The 12121-nt window shown below is 41.5% G+C and overlaps 1 long non-coding RNA gene across 1 annotated transcript; it reads right to left on the bottom strand.

The window, feature by feature from the left end:
* Positions 1-1735: 1735 nt before the first annotated feature.
* LOC120105129 lies at positions 1736-5877 on the bottom strand. Its single transcript, XR_005507512.1, has 2 exons — positions 5753-5877; positions 1736-3442 (listed from the first exon to the last, which is right to left on the bottom strand). It is a non-coding gene; the product is annotated as an uncharacterized LOC120105129 (long non-coding RNA).
* Between the last annotated feature and the right edge of the window lie 6244 nt (positions 5878-12121).

The following is a 12121-nucleotide window of genomic DNA, read 5'->3' as shown; positions in this document are numbered from 1 at the left end:
AAAATTTTCATATCTCTCTCCTCTGGCACGGAATTAACTGAGTTTTTGGTTATGTGCCAGAGTTCGAGTCGACTCGAATAGATTTTAGAGTTGGCTCGTGGGCGAGTCGACTCACACATGTTTAGGAGTCGACTCGAGGTCGAGTCGACTCGCGCATGTTCAGGAGTCGACTCGAGGTCGGAAATCCGACTTTTAACCCTAAGTGAAATATCCTTTTCTCCACTTCTATTCTCGGCCGCCACTATTCAAAAACCTAGAGTCGTCTCCTACATCGTTTCCGACCCTTTTTTCCATCATTTCTTCCTTGTTTTCTTCCGTCCTTCGAGTTCATCCTTCCGTATTAGGTCAAAATGCCTAGAAAAGCAGTTGTCCCAAGCCGGAAGAGACCTCTCTCCGCGAGCAGCGCCGAGAGACGGTCCAAGGTGAGAAACGAACCTGTGAGGCCACCACCTCCGATTCCTTCTACGCCGAGGACGGTTCCCTCGCAACCATGCGTCGGGAGGGTTGTCTCTACCGGGAGACGAGTCAACTTTGACTTTCTCTCCCGGGAAGGGTTCAACCTAGGGCATCACCTTAGAGCCCAAAACTTAGAATATTTTTATTCTCTTGACCTCTCTACCTACCCAGGGTTAGTTAGAAAATTTTATGGGACCGTCACAAGGGGTGGCAGTGGTGTCCAAGGGGTAGTAGCCAATGTCCCCATTCTCATTTCAGAAGATCTCATTGCTAGGGTCCTCCACTTGTCTCGCGATGGGATCGCTCCCACACATCCCACAGACAGGACAGAGGCCCTTACGGCCATTTTAGGGAGACCACCCCCAATCCTCCGTAGAGGAGGTGTCTGCAAATCAGCTTTCGGCTGAAATACGACTCCTCCTGAGCATCATATCTAGGACCCTTTTTTCTAAGACTAGTCGGTTTGACTTTGTCTCAGAAAAGGACCTAGCATTGATGTTCTACATTCTACATAACATTCTCCTAAACTTTCCAAAGCTAATCTATAGGTATCTGATAGTCAACTTTAAAGACCATGCAATAGCACGTATCTGGTAGGATAGTGATTACGGGTATCGATCCACAGGGATTGGGGTATAGTTATTTTTCTTTAAAAATATTTAAAAAAAAAAATTGTGATGAAAATTAAACTAAGAAATTTGATAAAAAAATGCAATTAAAATGATATCAGTTTGAGGGAATCTAGGGCAAGGAATTCACCACTAACATCGGAACAAGGATTAATTATATTTTTAATTTATTCTTGGATAAACATGCAAATTGGCTACAAGCCTAATAAGCATTCGAATAAAATTTCACAAAAGTAATTTGGGCATAATCTATCTTCAGTTGGCATGAAATGTCTACCCTAATCTAAGGTGGCAGCACATCGCATCTTCCGTAAGCATGGACTATCTTATATTTACCTAGTGATCATGAAGAACAGTTGTATGAACATCATACTTAAAATCACAGAAATTAAATATGATTCAAAAGAAGATATCCATTAAAAACAATAAGTTCATACAACCCCAAGAATATAAAATAAAATATAAAACCCGTCTTCCTTTGTTAGGGCTGCATCTAGCCCTGGAAAAGAGATCAGTCTTCCATGCAGTGGTGGATGGCAGCAGCAGCACAGCAACAGGCTTCCATCTTCATATAAAAATCTTTTCCTTCCATCCCACTCTCTCTATTCCCAAAATATCACAAAGTATTCTCTCCCTCTCCTTTCTCTCTCTTTTTTTTTATTCTTTCGTGGGAACTTAGCTTCTCCCCGCCCTCTGAGAAGATGATCAGCCGACTCCCTTCGGTGAGGAAGAAGGGATTGCCCCCCCCCCCCCCCCCCCGGTGGGGAAGGAGGAACGGAAGAGAAGAATGCCTTCTCTGTTTTCTGCCTTGGCCTTTATAGGCTGCCATCTCCCCCTCTCTCCTCTTTTGTGGCTGATCCGAATGGTTGGGAGGATAAGGATTAGCTTAGCTGGAACTCTTCCGTGGATAAGGGAGATTGATCCGTGATCCCTCGCTCAGTTGGATGCTCTCGGAGATGAAGATAAGGTGCTGTTCCGCGAATAATGGGAAGCTTATCCATGGACTGATGGGAAGACTCCGCCCCTGTTCCGCTGAAGCAGGGGAGTTTGGATTCGGCTGGGATGAAGGCTTGCTTGCGGACGTTGGAAATCTCATGTGGTTGCTGGTTCTCATCCGAAAGATGGCTGGGAGATGATCCTTGGGATTCGGCAGCTCGGGCGTCTGATAAAAATCAGGAGATAGGATAAGGATGAGGTCACAACGGGATGAAGCTTGGAGTTGGTTCTGTGATGAAGAAATGATGGGAAGATGACACGGACGGGAGAAGATATGGCTTTCGGTTGGGAACATGTCCATTTGGCTGATGGTTGATCCGGGGGATAAGGAGGATATGGCTCACGGGTGAGGATGAATCACAACGGGATGAAGGGTGGATTCTCTTGGATGCAGGGGATAAGCTGGATGCCGTGAAGCTCGGGATGAACTCGGATCAAGCTTGGGAGCGGATTACGCTGATGGTTGGTTCCGAAACAGGGGAAGAGCACGTGAAGCTTGGGAGGATGAAGTTAGAATGGTTGAATGCTATTGTGTTCTGTTTCCGTGAAGTTTGGGAAGAAGAATCGGAAGCATGGGAGATGAAGATGAGTTGGTTGTTGAGATGCTTGGACGCGGGGGTTTGAGAGATGCTGAATGGATGCTTGGGACTCGGGATTTGGTCGAGGACGTGGAAGTTGAAACAGGGGAATCCATTTGTAGATGTGATCCGGAGAAGAGGATGAAGTGGACGTTGGAGACTCGGGATTTGGTGGGAGGTGGAAGATGATATGCTATTGGCCAGGACGAGCGTGAACTAAGAGGATCTCGGCTGGGAAATAATCCAGATGAAGACGTGGCTTTGGTTGTTTCATGGGGTTCGGATAAGGAAATCATCCTTGGGTCTCGGCTCTGTTCCGGTTGTGGAGAATGTGATCCGGAACGCTGGGATGAGCATGGGATAGAGATACGATGGAAAGATAAAATCTGGGAGGAGACGTGGAGGAAAAAGGATTTTTGTTGGAGATGATATCGTGAGACATGAGGTCGGCTGAGAAGTCTTGGGATGACCCTGTTCTTTGGACATGGAACAGGGTAGAGTGGGAATGCTTAGAAGACATTATGACGTGGCTGAGATGTGGTGGAAGAATAGGGAGATGATGTGTAAGACTTGATACGTGGATGGCTTGCACATGGAATTTTAGGAAGACTTTGAATAGCTAATCGCGGATGTGATAATGACCAGATAGTACAATGTAACGAAAGTTTGAACTCGATTGGATGCGAAGAAACAGGGGAGTGGGGCTGGACCGGGGTGCGTGTCATTCGGGTTCAGGGATCACCCGAAATAAGTTTGACTCGACCTGCATATATTAGATTCGACCTGCATACATTAGGCTCAATTAATAAATAAGTAAAACTCGAATTACCTTTAATAATTTATTAAAATGCAATGATGAAGGTAACATAATTTTTTAATGTTTATATTTAAAATATGTGCATAAAAATAATAATAAGTGTTATGTAAAATAGATAAATTTATTCATTATTTAGCACTTATCACACCCCCCAACCTACATTTTGCTAGTCCTCGAGCAAAATAAAAACTAACTCACTTTCGCAGGAATCGCGATTGCATTTACCGCATGCAATAAGGCTTTAAACCCTTAGGTGGCCCTAGTGGACGAGTTTTGTTTCGTGAGGATTTCCGGCTCAGATACCCACAAACTGTTGTCTTTACCCAAGGAGTTTATTGTTTTATAAAATCTAATTTCAAATGCATAAGTGCCAAGAATTTCAAAAGCACACAAAGTTTTAATTACTAAGTCAGCCCAAATCCTAGGTCAGTATGCAACTTAAGTTGAAGTTATTAAGTTTCCGTTAGAGAGTTGTAAGGCTTATTTATACTTGGGTGCTCGGTGATATATGGACCATACACAAGCTAAGGCTTTAGATTCTCCAAAATACTGCTAAAGCTAATAGGTTCCAAGAATTGGTCAGATAAGACCTATTCACTGATTGAAAATCATCCTATCTTGCAGGATTTTGAGAGTTGTGGATGTTTACTTTAATACCTCATGGGCTTTATCTGTAATATTCCAGTTTACTCGAATTTTTACAACGACGGCTTTCACACTATCGTCTTTTTTCAAGGTCAATATTATTTTCTTTTTTTTAATTTATAAATAAATTACGCACTTTTACTCTTGTAATAATTCCTCCATGTAGCGAGCATTCAGTCAACACTCCCACACCAGATGGCATAAGGTGTTGGGCATCAAGACTCCCCTACGGACCTATGCTCGGGTTCATCATTGCAAGCCCGCTGACCTTTGTCAATATGTAGCCCTTTTCAATGTACCTGACTGAATTCACTTCTTTTTTTTTTTTTAAAATAAATATGGGATAATAGTGAATTAGATAGGTATGATTCATCAGGACTCAAGGTTGCTACCCGACTTAACAACATAATGTTGAACCTAACCCTTAGAAGTGCAGGCCATGTGTGTTGTGAAATTCCAAAGTAAAAAATGATCTTACAACTTGCTAAAAGAATCTTTAATAAAAAGAACTTAAATTGTCTTACTCCTGACTAATCATTGGGCTTTTAGATTTTATATACTTCGTGTGTTTATCATTTCAGCACTAAGGCATAGAAATTAGTTTTTTTTTTAAATCAAAAATTTGAAAAACTTATTCGAAAATGCAAAAAATTTCTTCAAAAATTTGAATCCTATACCCCCCAACCTAGATCAGACATTGTCCTCAATTTTTTTTTGTTTTTTTTGAATATTATATTATTATTTTTATTTTTTTATATATTTTTTTATTTATTTATTTTATTTTAGTTTGGACGAGAATATGATGCAAATGGAGGATAGAAGCATTTTACCGTAATTGCATCAATAATATGAGGGATCCTGTTAATGCAATGCAAAAATAACCTACGAAAATTGGGTTGCCTCCCAACAAGCGCTAAGTTTTACGTCTTCAGCCAGACACAGCACATCCTTATCAAATCATACCGGGTTCATGCTGAGTTCTCCAAAGAAGAAAATTTATGAGAGACTGATTATCAGGTAAAAAGTTGACTGCTTCTATGGTCTTGTCTATATCGAAGTCAAAATGGGCCAAGCATGCATTAAAAGAAAAATACATCAATTCCTTATGTTTGCCCTAAAATCACTTGACAGCTCCTAACTGGTTTGAAGAGGGCACCTAAGCCTCCAATCCGGTCTAATGACTGAGTTGACCAGATAAGCTCCCAGGTAAGTGGGGGGGTCACGATGCGTTGCAAAGGTCCCACTTAAAAACCACTTGCCTCGAACAGATGAACTGTCTCCCTTAAAGGGACAAAGCTTGCCTAGACATCAACTGAGCCACAGAGCGAAATTGGTACAACTTTCGGTGATCTTCGTCCTACTGAGCTCGAATGTCCCTAGGGGCCAACGTCTAATTGATTTTAATTAAAGTGGTAACTATGTGAGAATTGATTCACCTAATTTGGGCAAGAATCTGGTGATGAAATCCAGTTCTTATCTTGTTGGGGTGATTGCCCTTACTATGTGCGGATTAATTGGTGTATGTGTATCAACCATGCATTCACACTTTCGCTGAAATTAAAATCAAACAATCACCACAAAATTTCAGGCAAACTGGGAATCAATTTAAATAAGAAAGGTTTAGAGGTTACCAAAGAAAATTTCCCCAGCAAATTTTTTTTTAATTTTTTTAGGCAAATCTCTACAACATTCCTTTTCCAGAAATTTTCTTTTTGATCGTCCCAGATGTCTTCTTCGATTCCTGATTAAATAATACCAAAATCAAAAATTAGTAAAAGAGAAGAAGGAGATAAGGAAAGTAACAAAAATAAAATAAAAAAATATTTTTATTTTATTTTAAATATTTTTATATATATTTTTTTGAAAGTTTTTTTTTATGAAAATAAAAACAACTATGCTAGCAATCCCCGACAACGGCGCAATAGCACGGTATCTGGTAGGATAGTGATTACGGGTATCGATCCACAGGGATTGGGATATAGTTATTTTTCTTTAAAAATATTTGAAAAAGGAAATTTGTGATGAAAATTAAACTAAGAAATTTGAATAAAAAAATGCAATTAAAATGATATCAGTTTGAGGAAATCTAGGGCAAGAAATTCACTACTAACATCGAAACAAGGATTAATTATATTTTTAATTTATTCTTGGATAAACATGCAAATTGGCTACAAGCCTAATAAGCATTCGAATAAAATTTCACAAAAGTAATTTGGGCATAATCCATCTTCAGTTAGCATGAAATGTCTACCCTAATCTAAGGTGGCAGCACATCGCATCTTCCCTAAGTATGGACTATCTTATATTTACCTAGTGATCATGAATAACAGTTGTATGAACATCATACTTAAAATCACAGAAATTAAATATGATTCAAAAGAAGATATCCATTAAAAACAATAAGTTCATACAACCTCAAGAATATAAAATAAAATATAAAACCCGTCTTCCTTTGTTAGGGCTGCATCCAGCCCTGGAAAAGAGATCAGCCTTCCATGCAGTGGTGGATGGCAGCAGAAGCACAGCAACAGGCTTCCATCTTTATATAAAAATCTTTTCCTTCCATCCCACTCTCTCTATTCCCAAAATATCACAAAGTATTCTCTCCCTCTCCTTTCTCTCTCTTTTTTTTTATTCTTTCGTGGGAACGTAGCTTCTCCCCGCCCTCTGAGAAGATGATCAGCCGACTCCCTTCGGTGAGGAAGAAGGGATTGCCCCCCCCGGTGGGGAAGGAGGAATGGAAGAGAAGAATGCCTTCTCTGTTTCCTGCCTTGGCCTTTTATAGGCTGCCATCTCCCCCTCTCTCCTCTTTTGTGGCTGATCCGAATGGTTGAGAGGATGAAGATTAGCTTAGCTGGAACTCTTCCGTGGATAAGGAAGATTGATCCGTGATCCCTCGCTCAGTTGGATGCTCTCGGAGATGAAGATAAGGTGCTGTTCCGCGAATACTGGGAAGCTTATCCATGGACTGATGGGAAGACTCCGCCTCTGTTCCGCTGAAGCAGGGGAGTTTGGATTCGGCTGGGATGAAGGCTGGCTTGCGGACGTTGGAAATCTCATGTGGTTGCTGGTTCTCATCCAGAAGATGGCTGGGAGATGAACCTTGGGATTCGGCAGCTCGGGCGTCTGATAAAAATCAGGAGATAGGATAAGGATGAGGTCACAACGGGATGAAGCTTGGAGTTGGTTCTGTGATGAAGAAATGATGGGAAGATGACACGGACGGGAGAAGATATGGCTTTCGGTTGGGAACATGTCCATTTGGCTGATGGTTGATCCGTGGGATAAGGAGGATATGGCTCACGGGTGAGGATGAATCACAACGGGATGAAGGGTGGATTCTCTTGGATGCAGGGGATAAGCTGGATGCCGTGAAGCTCGGGATGAACTCGGATCAAGCTTGGGAGCGGATTACGCTGATGGTTGGTTCCGAAACAGGGGAAGAGCACGTGAAGCTTGGGAGGATGAAGTCAGAATGGTTGAATGCTGTTGTGTTCTGTTTCCGTGAAGTTTGGGAAGAAGAATCGGAAGCATGGGAGATGAAGATGAGTTGGTTGTTGAGATGCTTGGACGCGGGGGTTTGAGAGATGCTGAATGGATGCTTGGGACTCGGGATTTGGTCGAGGACGTGGAAGTTGAAATAGGGGAATCCATTTGTAGATGTGATCAGGAGAAGAGGATGAAGTGGACGTTGGAGACTCGGGATTTGGTGGGAGGTGGAAGATGATATGCGATTGGCCAGGACGAGCGTGAACTGAGAGGATCTCGGCTGGGAAATAATCCAGATGAAGACGTGGCTTTGGTTGTTTCATGGGGTTCGGATAAGGAAATCATCCTTGGGTCTCGGCTCTGTTCCGGTTGTGGAGAATGTGATCCGGAACGCTGGGATGAGCATGGGATAGAGATACGATGGAAAGATGAAATCTGGGAGGAGACGTGGAGGAAAAAGGATTTTTGTTGGAGATGATATCGTGAGACATGAGGTCGGCTGAGAAGTCTTGGGATGACCCTGTTCTTTGGACATGGAACAGGGTAGAGTGGGAATGCTTAGAAGACATTATGACGTGGCTGAGATGTGGTGGAAGAATAGGGAGATGATGTATAAGACTTGATACGTGGATGGCTTGCACATGGAATTTTAGGAAGACTTTGAATAGCTAATCGCGGATGTGATAATGACCAGATAGTACAATGTAACGAAAGTTTGAACTCGATTGGATGCAAAGAAACAGGGGAGTGGGGCTGGACCGGGGTGCGTGTCATTCGGTTCAGGGATCACCCGAAATAAGTTTGACTCGACCTGCATATATTAGATTCGACCTGCATACATTAGGCTCAATTAATAAATAAGTAAAACTCGAATTACCTTTAATAATTTATTAAAATGCAATGATGAAGGTAACATAATTTTTTTATGTTTATATTTAAAATATGTGCATAAAAATAATAATAAGTGCTATGTAAAATAAATAAATTTATTTATTATTTAGCACTTATCAGTATCTCTGTGAACCCTTAGATAAGCCTAGGCTAAGTCTTCCCTACGGTATGCTCTTTACACTTATCTTTAGGGAATCAGAGGTCCCTATCCTTGAGAGAGAACCCACACGCTCTCTCAGGTACACTGTGTTAGAACCCGCCCATGCCGTGGAAAGAATTTCAAAAATTTCAGATGCAGCGGAAGAGGCATGCGCGGGATCAACCGTTCATTCACATGAACGTTGTTCAAAAACCATTCGTAGTTAGGTAAGGATTAAAAACTTTTTAAAAACATTAGAAGATCAGATCTTCACCTTGTGCAGGTAGATGATCACCGCAAACTGATGATCATGGTTTTGGATGAAGGTTCGCTTGAAGCCGTTCAAGTGTCCGGCCTCTACGGGTATCCACACGAAGCAGGAACCGATCCAAGCTTTCTATCTCTCCGGGGTGCTGGCTCCCTTGCAGAGATAACTTTGATGGCTGATGTCCTCCTTCTTAATCAACCCTTGATTGTGCTTGGGAGGAGGAAGAAGAAGGATGAAGACTTGATGAAGAACCAAAGCCTGATTTCAGCCTTTTCCTTCCTGCGTTGGAAGAAGGAAGGGAGGAGGGAGGAGGATCCGCCAACCACCTTTGGCTTTCCTCCTTGCTTGCGGCTGAAGGCAAAGGGGAGGAAGAGGGCCACCGCACAAGGGAGGAGAGGGCTTCAATTTCTTGCCCTAGCTGCCGCCCACACCCTCTTTTAAAGACAGGTGGAGCTCCTAACATTTAGGAGCTCTTGATGACTTCTCTAAGAGGGGCACCGCCCTCTCTTCATGCCGCACCAAGAAGATAAGGAGGAGGGGCGTGATCCCCTCCTTCTTATGATGCCCTAATCCTCCTCTAAGGAGGATTAGGTGTCCCTCTTATGGCTAAGTCCTAATCCAATTAGGCTTTAACCAAATCATGAATCAATTGGGTTTAATCTATGCTAGTTCTAATCCAATTAGAACTTGAATGAACCATGACTCAATTGAACTCTTCAATCCTAATCCAATTAGGAGTCATGTTGATTCATTAGATTAATAATTAATTAGGATTTAAGAAATCCTAATTGAGGATGATAGTGTTATTTTGATGATTAACAAGCAATAATCAAGAGTATGTTACAAGTTAATTCGATTCTATTTTATAAGTCTGTTACTCTCAGTATATTTGTATAAATGCATTTCATTGTTTATTTGGATGAATCTAACCTTGAGTTGCAGCAAAGTGTGGATTGAGTCGACCCCAAGGATGATTGGGTCGACTCCGGCACATCAAAAAAGCATCTGGCACACTTCTGCAAAAATGGCACAGATGAACAGTAGTTGGGTCGACCCAAGAAAAGCATGAGTCGACCCAAACCTCAAGCCTCTCAAAGACTCAAGAAAACAGTTCTCTGGAAACACTGAGAGGGTCGACCCAAGAGGAAGTTGAGTCGACCCAAGCTTGAGTCGACCCAAACACTGAGAGGGTCGACCCAAAGGCAATGACAGAATACATGATAGAAAAGGTTCTCTGAAAACCCTGAGAGGGTCGACCCAAGTGGAAGTTGAGTCGACCCAACTGAACCTTGAGTCGACCCAAAGAAATGTTGAGTCGACCCAAGTGAAGGAAGGCTGAATTACAAGTTTCTGTGGTTCTGAGAGGGTCGACCCAAGAAAAGGTTGAGTCGATCCAAGTGAAAGTTGGGTCGACCCAAGGACAGGTTGAGCCGACCCAAACACGGGCAGAAGCATAACGGCTAGTTCTGCAGAAGTACTTTTTGTCTTTCCAACAGTGAGTAACGGCTAGTTTTTGAATTCTAACCATTGGGGCTTGTCCAATGGATGAAGAAAACTATTTAAAGTGGCACTATTCATCAGAGAGAACATTCTTTTGAAAAATATCAAAGAGTACACAAGAAAGACAAAGTGCCCTAATCTTCTTCATTCAAGTGCTTCATTCAAGAGTCAAAAGAAAGTGGTTGAGCAGATTCCAAGAGTCATTAAGAGCTCCATCCACCCTTGAAGAGTGAAGCATCCTTGACAAAGAAGAGAGAAATCACATCAAGCGATAACTATTCTCTAAACTCTTCTTTGTAGATTATATTGTTATATTTGCTCATCTAGGAGCTTAAATCTTCTTACTTTGGTTATTAAACTCCTTGTAAAGGTTAGTTGGTTAGCCCGCAAAACCAACGGTATAGGTTGATTGGTGAACCCATAAAACCAATTGTAAAGGTTCGTTGGTGAGCCCGGAAAACCAACATAGGTTCGTTGGTGAGCCCGTAAAACCAACATAGATTTTTGGTGAACCCGGAAAACCAAAGTGTAAAGGTTTTTGGATTGTGAGCCCGGAAAACAATCCAACTGTAATCCGCAAGATTATAGTGAATTCCCAAGGGATCGCTTGGGGAGTGGACGTAGGTGCTTAGGAGAGCACCGAACCACTATACTTCTTGTTGTTTGTATTGTGATTTGTTTTAATTCTACTAACTCATCAATTAACATAAGTAAGATAGTTAAAATCAAGAGAAACCAATTCACCCCCCCTCTTGGCTTGTCACCTTGGGCAACAAGTGGTATCAGAGCAAGGTGCTCCAATAGTACTTATTGATCTCACAATCAAGAGTTAAAGATCATGACAATCCAAGTGGGATGTTCTATGAGTGAGGGGCAATCCACAAATAGACCTCCTCTATTTAATGGCACAAATTACACATACTGAAAAGCTAGGATGAGGATATTCATTCAAGCTTTAGACTATGAATTATGGTACATTATTACTAGAGGACCTCACACAGCTACACTTAATATAGAGGGCACTATCATACCCAAACCAGAAATGGATTGGAATGAAAGTGATAGAAGTTTAGCACAATTAAATACAAAAGCAATTAATGTACTTTACTGTTCATTAGATGTAAGTGAATTTAATAGAATATCTACATGCATCTCTGCAAAAGAAATTTGGAACAAACTTGAGGTCACTCATGAAGGGACTAATCAAGTCAAGGAGTCAAAAATAAACATACTAGTACATAACTATGAATTGTTTAAAATGGAATCCACTGAGTCCATAACTGATATGTTTACTCGTTTTACTGAAATTATAAATGGGCTTAAGAGTTTAGGAAAGTCTTATACTAACTCTGAATTGGTGCAAAAATTTCTCAGGTCTCTACCAAGAGTTTGGGAGGCCAAGGTAACTGCAATTCAGAAAGCTAAGGACCTCAACACACTGCAATTAGAGGAACTTCTAGGATCACTCATGACCCATGAGTTGACCATGAGGCAAAATTCAGAAGATGAGGTCAAGAGAAGAAAGACCATTGCCCTAAAGTCTACCACCCCTAAACAACAAACTGAGTCGGAAGATTCAGATGATGATGATGAATTTGATGAAGAAGGAATGGCTATGCTTGAAAGAAAATTCAGAAAATTTATGAGAGGTAAGAATAGATTTCATAAAAAGAAACCCTTCTTCAAAGGTAGCTCAAGCAAAGAAAAGGGTAA

The sequence above is a fragment of the Phoenix dactylifera genome, unplaced genomic scaffold (assembly GCF_009389715.1).
Source record: "Phoenix dactylifera cultivar Barhee BC4 unplaced genomic scaffold, palm_55x_up_171113_PBpolish2nd_filt_p 000202F, whole genome shotgun sequence".
Taxonomy (NCBI): domain Eukaryota; kingdom Viridiplantae; phylum Streptophyta; class Magnoliopsida; order Arecales; family Arecaceae; genus Phoenix; species Phoenix dactylifera.
Note: the sequence above shows the minus strand (reverse complement) of the source record. Positions and strands in the feature narration are given on the sequence as shown.